At 36.0% G+C, this 9,609-nt stretch overlaps 1 non-coding gene across 1 annotated transcript; it reads right to left on the reverse strand.

Annotated features, from left to right (window-relative positions):
* Positions 1-698: 698 nt before the first annotated feature.
* Positions 699-803, reverse strand: LOC111820805 (U6 spliceosomal RNA). The gene has a single exon (XR_002824313.1). It is a non-coding gene; the product is annotated as a U6 spliceosomal RNA (small nuclear RNA).
* Between the last annotated feature and the right edge of the window lie 8,806 nt (positions 804-9,609).

The raw sequence follows: 9,609 nt of genomic DNA on the forward strand, positions 1-9,609 counted from the left end.
GTCTATGAGATCAAGTTGGTTGATCACAGCATTTAACTCTTCCGTGTCTTTGTTGAGCTTCTGTCTGGATGTTCTGTCCTTCACCCAAAGTGGTGTGTTGAAGTCTCCTACTACTATTGTGGAGCTGTCTATCTATCTTTTCAGTGCTGTTAGAGTTTGTTTTATGTATTTTGGAGCCCTGTCGTTGGGTACATAAATATTTATTATAGTTATGTCCTCCTGGTGTATTGACCCTTTAATCATTATATAGCGCTCATCCTTATCCTTTGTGGTGGATTTTATTTTAAAGTCTATTTCGCCAGAGATTAATATTGCCACTCCTGCTCTTTTCTGAATATTTGCTTGATATATTTTTTTCCATCCTGTGAGTTTTGGTTTGTTTGTATCTTTACATCTAAGGTGTGTCTCTTGTAGGCAGCATATAGACGGATCATGCTTTTTTATCCAATCTGCCACTCTCTGTCTCTTTATTGGTGCATTTCGTCCATTTACATTCAGTTTAATTATTGATAGGTATGAGTTTAGTGCTGTCGTTTTGATGTCTTTTTTTGTGTGTTGTTCACAGTTTCTTTGTTCCACTTAATTTTCTGTGATGAGTGGTTTTTCTTTATATATTTTCATCTTTTTCATTGTTGTTGATTTTGTATTTACTGAGTCTTTTTCTTCTTTTGTATTTTGATGTGTAAGATTGTTAGTTTAAAAATATGGAATGCTTCAAGAATTTGTGGTGTCATCCTCGTGCAGGGGCCATGCTAATCTTGTCTGTATTGTTCCAATTTTAGTATATGTGCTGCCGAAATGACCATGACTCTTGCAATATTTGATTTACCACAAACGCTGTCAATTTTATTAAAGTACTTTCTTACTTTCTGATTCTACAAGATATTTGTGCCTCATCTTGTGTATTCCATGCCCCACTACTATGAGCCATTTTTCCAAGGAACATTGGATCCTTTTATTGAAGAATTATATTGAAATACAAGATATGGGCACTGGATGTGCTCCTTGCTACTGGGATATCATTGCTTCTAGACCCTCTCAGCTGATAGAGCAAGGTGATACAAATGTGAATACTAATCTGTGTATACACACATGCACACAAACACACATACATATATTTTAATATGAAACCATCTCTATCTATACCAAGCTAAATGTGAGTTCATGTTGATGTTTCCAAGTTGAATCCATCACCAAATGCATACTTCTAGCCTCCTCCCCTTGTTTATCTGTAACCTCCCACTCAAATGGTGAAAAACCTGGCTTCTACATTCTACCACCTATTTACTTACTTGTTCAATTTCAGTATACATGTGTACTGTTTTCTGAATTGTTAACCTGTACCCCTGTGGAAAGCAATGTTTTGAACTAGCATACAGTATATAGTATATAGTGCTTTTTGCCTTTAGTCTTACAGTCTCCACTCATTTCCAACGTTACTTAAGTCAGCACTTCACTCCCCAGCTTCTTTGAGTTAGTTTTTTTTCATCCATTTTTAATACATTTATATTATTTTGTCACCTTCTGCATTGCATCTCAGGATCCCCAACATCATAAATATTTTTTTAAAAATTTGCATATATCCAGGTTTACTCTTGGTGCTGTAAAATGCTATGAACTTTGTCAAATGCTTAAAGTTTTGCATTCACCATTACTGTATCATGCAGAATAGTTCACCACACTAAAAAATCCCCTGTGCTTCACGTATTCAATCTTCCCCTTACCCCTCGGAACTCTTGAAAATCACGGATCCATTTATCTTCTCTGTAGTTTTTTTTTTTCCCCAGAATGTTATATAATTGAGATCATACAATGTCTAATTTTTTCAGATTGGTTTCTTTGAACTTAACAATACACATTTAAGATTCATTCATGAATGATAGCTCATTTATTTTGATTGCTGAATAATATTCCGTTGTATGGGTGTATTGCTGTTTATCCATTCACCTATTAAAGGATATCTTGGATGCTTCCCATTTTTACGATTATAAATACAGTTGCTATAAATATTCACATGCAGGTTTTGGTGTGGACACAAGTTTGGTAAATATCTAGCAGAATGATTGCTGCATCTTAAGGTAGGAATTTTAATTTTGTGAGAAACTGTCAAACTGTCAGTCAAAATGGCAGTGTCATTTTGCATTTCCAACACTAAGGAATGAGAGTTCCTGTTGCTTCACATCTTCTTCAGCAGTTACTATTGCCAGTTGTTGTTTTTTTAGCCATTCTAATAGGTATGTAGTAGTATCTCATTTTAAACTGCAAATCCCTAATGACAAATGATATGAGGCATCTTTTTATATGCTTATTTTCCATCAGTATATTTTCAGAGTGAAACCTCTGTTCATATCTTTTTCCTATTTTTTTTTTAATTAGGTTGTTTTTCTTCTTATTGTTAAGTTTTGTTTTTTTTTTTAATATTTGGATACAAGACCTTTTATCAGATACGTGTTTTGTAAATATTTTGTCTTTTCCTTCTCTTAACAGTGTCTTTCACAAAGCATAAGTTTTAAATTTTATTAAAGTCAAATAAGATATTTTATTCTTTCATGAGTTATGCTTTTGATGTTGTATTTAAAAGCTCGTTAACAAACCCAAGGTTATCTCTGTTTTCTCCAATGTATTCTTCAAGAATTTTTATAGTTTTTTATTGTATATTTAGGTCTATAATTTAGTTTGAGTTAATTTCTTTGTAAAGTATATGATGTGTGTCTAGGTTTCTTTTTGTTTTTTTTTTCCTTGCATATAAAAAAAATTCCTTGCTGTGGAGTTGATTCCTACTCATAGTGACCCTATAGAACAGACAAGTACTGCCCCATAGGGTTTCCAAGTCTATAATCCTTAGGAAAACAGACTGCCACATCTTTCTCGCAGGAGTGGCTAGTGAGTTTGAACCATCAGCCTTTCAGTTCGCAGCCAAGTGCTTAACCGCTGTGCTACCAGGGCTCCTTTTTTTGCATACAGTATCCAATTTTCCAACATTATTTGTTGAAAAAAAAAAAACTATCCTTTCTCCTTTAAATTGCCTTGCTCCTATATCAAAGATCAGATGACTCTATTTATATAAGTCTATTTATGGGCTTTCTGTTTTTCTTTTTGTTTTCATTGATCTGTGTGTCTACTCCTTCACCAATACTATGTTGTCCTGATTATTTTAACTTTATAATAAATCTTGAAATTGAGTAGCATAAGCCCTCCAAATTTTTTCTTCTCTATAATGTGTTTTTGACTTTTAAATATTATGTCAGTTTATGACAGAAATTTAGAAACAAACAAGTAAATTAAAAAAATCAAAATCACAGAGATTATTAACTTGGTATATTTTTCTCATATGCATGTGTGTGTGTGTGTGTTATGCATATGCATTTTGGCAATTTATCTTGTGGTCTAAAATGATAAAGTACTATATGGTCTCAAATACCCAAATTTGTGCCTTTCTTATAGTTCCCCAAATTACCTTTTATGTATTAATTTGATTTTTGCTTTGACTACCCTTTCAGGTCACGTTGAACATTATTAATACCTCAAGTTTTTAACAAGCAATGTCATACACACCCTCTTCCGAGGTTATTATTAAAACATAGAGATCTGTAAATAACTAGTAACATATAATAAATGTCAGGCAGTATAACTTGAAATCATTGTCATTGTAACCCTTTTAAAATCTCATTAAGAAAAATAGTACTGGTTGGAGGATACTCTGAATGATATTCAGTTCATCCATTTCTATATAATGTAGAGACTAGAGAGTAGAAAATATAATTCTATGATTGATTGAGAAAAGCAGTTTGAGATAGAAGGTTGTAGCATAATGTTAAATGGCACAAGCTTTGGAAACAGAATCCTTCAGTTCAAATCCCAACTCTTTTTCTTATGACTGCTCTCAATAAATTTACTTAACTTGTCTATGCCTCAGATTACTAAAGGGAACTCTATCCCATAAGGTGTTTGTGAAAATTTATTATATAATTTTTGTCAAGTTATATGAATAATGCCTGCATTATGGTAGTAAGTGCTCAGTAAATATTACCTATTATTAGTTAGTGAACTTTATTTTATTTTTACCTCATTGAAATATATTAATGACCATTTGAGAAAAAAAAGACTCCTAAGATATATGTTGCTACTTTTATGGCAACAACTTATTTATTAATATTTCCTGAGTTTTCTCTATTATATCACATGGAAGAAAGTCAATTTTGGTCTCAGATTTAGTCATACTTTTAATTTTTCTTCCCAAATTACAAAATTTTATCTTATTTTATTATGGTAATTGATTGCGTCTCTCTTAACATTTGATGACAAAATATTTTAGAGGCAAATTAGTGAATAACTTTTAACATCATTGCATGAAATTCATGAATTTGATATTTATAACTTTGCCTTATTTCGTATCTAAATTTTCTCTTAATTATGTTTACTTTTAAAAAATATGGTAATTGTGTATATATATATGAAGAGGTTAATTACTTTTGAAAACAAGACATGACGTGTAAACACAGATTATGTATACTTATGTCTATATAAGTGTAAACATTTATAGAGATTTACTATAAAAACGTAAAGTTTTTTTTTTAGTTTTGTGTGGTTTTTGAAATTAAAAAATGGATACACACAGTCTGTAAGTCTAGGTGCTTCTGCCTATTTTGTTCTCTTCCTTGCTCTAATCTTGAGATGAATATCATCCTGAATTATGTTTACTATTTTGCTGCAATATTTTCAACAGCTTTATTAAGGTATAATCTACATACAGAAATTAAAAATTTTTACATGTACAATTCAATGAATTTTGGCAAATATATAAAGTTGTATAACAAGCCTCACATCAAAATATTTGACATAATCCTCACCACAAATATTCCCTTTTGGTCCTTTCCAGTCACACCTCTCCAACTCCCAGCCCAGTCAACAGCTGATCTGATTTCTGTCCTTAAAATTTTACCATTTTCCAGAATGTCGAATGTATTCATATGGCATATAATTTTTGGGGCCTGACTTCTTTCACTCAACATAATTGTTTTGAGATTCACCTATGTTGCTGCATGTATCAGTAGTTTGTTTCTTTTTATTACTGGCCAGTATTTTTTCATATGTATAGACTAAAATTTTTTCATTACTTTACCTGCTGATGAACGCTTTGAATGTTTCCAGTTTTGCTATTAGGAATAAATCTACTATTGATGTCTCTGTTCATGGCTTTTGTAAATATATGATTTTATTTCCCTTGGATATGTACCTTGGAATGGACCTTCTGAGTCACATGGTGGTTTTATCTTTAACTTTATAAGAAATGGCCAAATTGTTTTCAAAAGTGGTTGTATTACTTTACATTCCCATCAGCAGTGTACGAAACTTTTAATTTCTCCAAATTCTTTTCAACCCATGGTCTTGTTGGACTTTTTAATTTTAGGGTTTTTTTTTATTGTACTTCAGGTGAAAGCTTAAAGAACAAATAGTTTCTCATGAAACAGTGGTACACATATTGTTTTATGACATTGGTTAACAACCCCACAACATGTCAACCCTCTAACTTCTCAACCTTTATTTTGGTGAAAATACACATAGCCAAAGATACACCATTTCAAAAATTTCTACATACACAGTTAAGTGACATTGACTATGCTCTTCCAATTGTGCAGCTAGTCTCACTTAAGATGAAGGCTTACAGAACAAAATAGTTTCTCATTTAACAATTACTACACACGTTGCCCTATGACAATGGTTAACAATCTCACAACACATCAACAATATCCTTACTCAACCTTGGGTTCCCTATCACCAGCTTCCTTGTCCCCTTCTGCCTTCTGGCCCTTGTCACTGGACTACTGTACCTCATTAGTCCCATTTGGTCTTACGGGGCTGTCCACTCCCAGGCTGAACGGTGATAACTTCACCACTGAGCTAAAAGGGTGTCTGAGGCCATACTCTCAGGGTTTCTCCAGTCTCCTTCAGACCAGTAAACCTGGTCATTTTTTGTGAGTTAGAATTATGTTCTACATCCTTCTCCAGCTCTGTCCAGAACCCTCTGTTGTGATCCTGGTCAGAGCAGTCAGTGGTGGTAGCCAGGCACCATCTAGCTGTACTGGACTCAGTCCAGTGGAGGCCTTGATAGCTGTGGACAATTAGTCCTTTGGACTAATCTTTTCCTTGTATCCTGTTCTCTTCATTCTCCCTTGCTCCCGAAGGGATGAGACCAGTGGAGTATCTTAGATGGCCGCTCACAGGCTTTTAAGACCCCAGACACTACTCACCAAGGTAGAATGAAGAACAGTGTCTTTATAAACTGTGTTATGCCAATTGAGATAGAAGTTCCCCGAGACCATGGTCCCCACAGCCCTCCACCCAGCAATTCAGTCCCTCAGGGAGTTTGGATGTGTCTATGGGGCTTCCATGACCTTTTCTTGTCTAAGTCGTGCTAGTTTCCCCTGTATTGTGTACTGTCTCACCCTTCACCCAAGATAGCACTTATGTAGTGCCTATTTAGTATTTCCCCCCCACACCTCCCATCTCTGGTAACCAACAAAGATTGTCACATTTTGTGTGTGAACTTTTTCATGGGTTTTTACAATAGAGGTCTCATACAATATTTGTCCTTTTGTGATTGACTTATTTCACTCAGCATAATGTCCTCCAGTTTCATCCATGTTATGAGATGCTTCACAGATTCATTGTTGTTCTTTCTCATTGCATAGTACTCCATTGTGTGTATGTACCATAGTTTGTTTATCCATTCATCTGTTGATGGGCATCTAGGTTGTTTCCACTGTTTTGCTATTGTGAACAATGCTGCCATGAACATAGGTGTGCATATGTCTATTTGAGTGACGACTCTTATTGCTCTAGGATATATTCGTAGGAGTGGGATTGCTGGATAGAATGGTATGTCTATTTCTAGCTTTCTGAGGAAGCACCATATCATTTTCCAAAACGGTTGTATCATTTTGCATTCCCACAAGCGGTGCATAAGTGTTCCGATCTCCCCGCAGCCCCTCCAGCATTTGTTATTTCCAGTGTTATTGATTCGTGCCAGTAATGTCGGAGTGAGATGGTATCTCATTTTGGTTTTAATTTGCATTTCTCTAATGGCTAGTGATTACGAGCATTTCCTCATGTGTCTGTTGGCCATTTGAATGTCTTCTTTGGTGATAATTTTAGTTATTTTAATGGTTACATTTTGGTACCACATTCTGGCTTTAATTCGCATTATCTTTATGATTTATGACTGATATTGTTGACTATACTTTCCAGCATTGATTGGCCATTTGTATGTCTTCTTTCATGAGGTGTTTGGTCAGATAATTTGTCCATTTTTTTTTCTTGTTTGTTCTTCTTCTTACTGAGTTCTAAGAGTTCTCTGTATATTCTGTATGTCGATGCTATTGTTAGGTGGCATTGAGTCGGTTCCAACTCAAAGTGACCCTAGGTACAACTGAAGGAAGCACTGCTGTTCCTGCGTCATCCTCACAATCATTGCTATGTTTGAGCATATTATTGCAGCCACTGTGTCAATCCATCTTGTTGAGAGGCTTCCTCTTTTTTGCTGACCCTCTACTTTACCAAGCGTGATGCCCATTTCCAGGACTAATCCCTCCTGATAACGTGTCCAAAGCACATTAAGACAAAGTCTGGCCATCATTCCAAGAAACACTCTGGCCGTACTTCTTCCAAGACACATTTGTTCATTCTTCTGGTATTCCATGGTATATTCAATATTCTTCACCACCACCATAATTCAAATGCACCAGTTCTTCCAGGTTCCTTATGAGACATACGTATTATGAATATTCTCTTCCATTATCTGTTTTGCCTTGCCATTTTATGTTGTGTCATTTGAAGAGCAAACAATTCACTTTTGTTAACTGAAATTATCTTTTGTCTTTTTTCTTTTATGGGTTATGCTTTTTGTCCCCTAAGAAATCTTACATGATGAAAGAGTTCCCCTATATGTTCTCCTGAAGGTTTATATTTTTACTATTCAGATAAAGTTATAGTATCCATTTCATAATGTTATTTGTATATGATATAAGTAAATGTCCATTTTTATGGCCATCTGATTGTTCCAAAGTAATTTGTTGAGAACACTTTTCATGTTAAAATATTTTGAACATGTTCATGAACATGGTTTGATTTTCCATTTATTTAGGTTTTCTATAATTTCTTTCTAAAGAATTGTAAAATTTTCATTGCACAGCTCTTGTACATATGTTTAATTGTATTAAAATATTTCATGTCTGGAGGACTTCTGGCAAAATGGCACTCTAGGCAGAAACACCACGCTGTCCCTCTACAGCAAAGATCAGAAAAACTAAGCCTAACAGAGAAAGAAAACAGCAATCCTGAAACCCTAAAACGTCAGATGAAGAGATAAAGAACTCAGCCAAGCACCAATGGAGTGAGAAAACTGACAGAGAATGGAGACCGAGGAGAGATTCTTGCAGAGGTTCCGTATCAGCTAACGCAGCGCAGATCCGCCATCTTGGACTCCTATCAAAGACCAACAAATAGGGGGTATGAGAAAGCAGCCTCACAGAGGATCCAGTAGGAGACAGAACAACTGGTAATTTGTGATATACACTTTCCCACCCCCCAACCTTCTTCAACCCCACTCAGGCCACAGTCTCTTGTCTGGGAAGCACTAGCTGCTTGGATTCCACCCACCCACTCTGGCCGGCTCACTGAGTGCCATTTATTGGCAGCTGGTATTGCTTTTTTTCTGCTTCTTTTGATTTCATCCTTACCTCTCACCACCTCCCCCTCCTTTTGCTCAAATACCTGGCTCTGTTCACCATCTTTGCTTCTTCCTGAGGGGCTGCAGAGCACTGTTCAAGTGTAGAGCTGCTTCCTGGTCTGGGCTGCCAAGCTGGTCTCCCAGGGCTTTTGTTTGTTTGTTTGTGTTGGGTTGTTTTTTAGTTTTCTTTTCCTTTTCTTGAGTTGGGAGCCCGTTCTGGCCAGCAGGTGCTGCGCGGCTTGGAGCCTTCCCCCTCAGGTTGCCCAGATGCACAGAGGGATCCCAACGGCATTTCTTTTTCCTGTTTTTTGGGGGGCTTTTCTTTTCTTTTTTTTTTTAAATTTGCTTTGTTTTCTTTTACCCCTTTTTCCCTTTCTGTCTTTCTTCATTACTCAGTTTCTTGTCTCTCTATACCTTCCTTCTCTATCTGTTCCCTGAATACATGGCACTGAATACCTCTACGCCTTCTACCAAGGCTGTAGTGCGACTCCTGAGAACAACTTTCCCAGACCTCATAGCTACACCGGTGGGATCCCTGGGAGCTTTGCTGTTCTTTTTCCTTTCTGATTTTTATTTATTCATTCTTTTATTTTTTTCTTTTCTTTCTTCTTCTTTCCTTTTTGTTTATCTCCATTTCATAGTCTCTCATCTCTCAACTCCAACAGCAAGCTCCCCTAGCACTTTTTTTGGTTGTTTGTATGTTTTTGGCTCCTGTTCCTCTCTCCTCTCTCCCATATCCATCTTAGCTCCACACAGAACAATCTCCCCCCTACATCCTGCCTATCTGCACTGTGCGCTTAACATCACACCACCAAGCATCACAGGCATGGCTTACTGGAACCTGCCCTGCACTGATTACCGACCCACCCTAGTGGCTGTAG

The sequence above is a fragment of the Trichechus manatus genome, unplaced genomic scaffold, assembly GCF_000243295.1.
Source record: "Trichechus manatus latirostris isolate Lorelei unplaced genomic scaffold, TriManLat1.0 scaffold00051, whole genome shotgun sequence".
Lineage (NCBI taxonomy): Eukaryota > Metazoa > Chordata > Mammalia > Sirenia > Trichechidae > Trichechus > Trichechus manatus.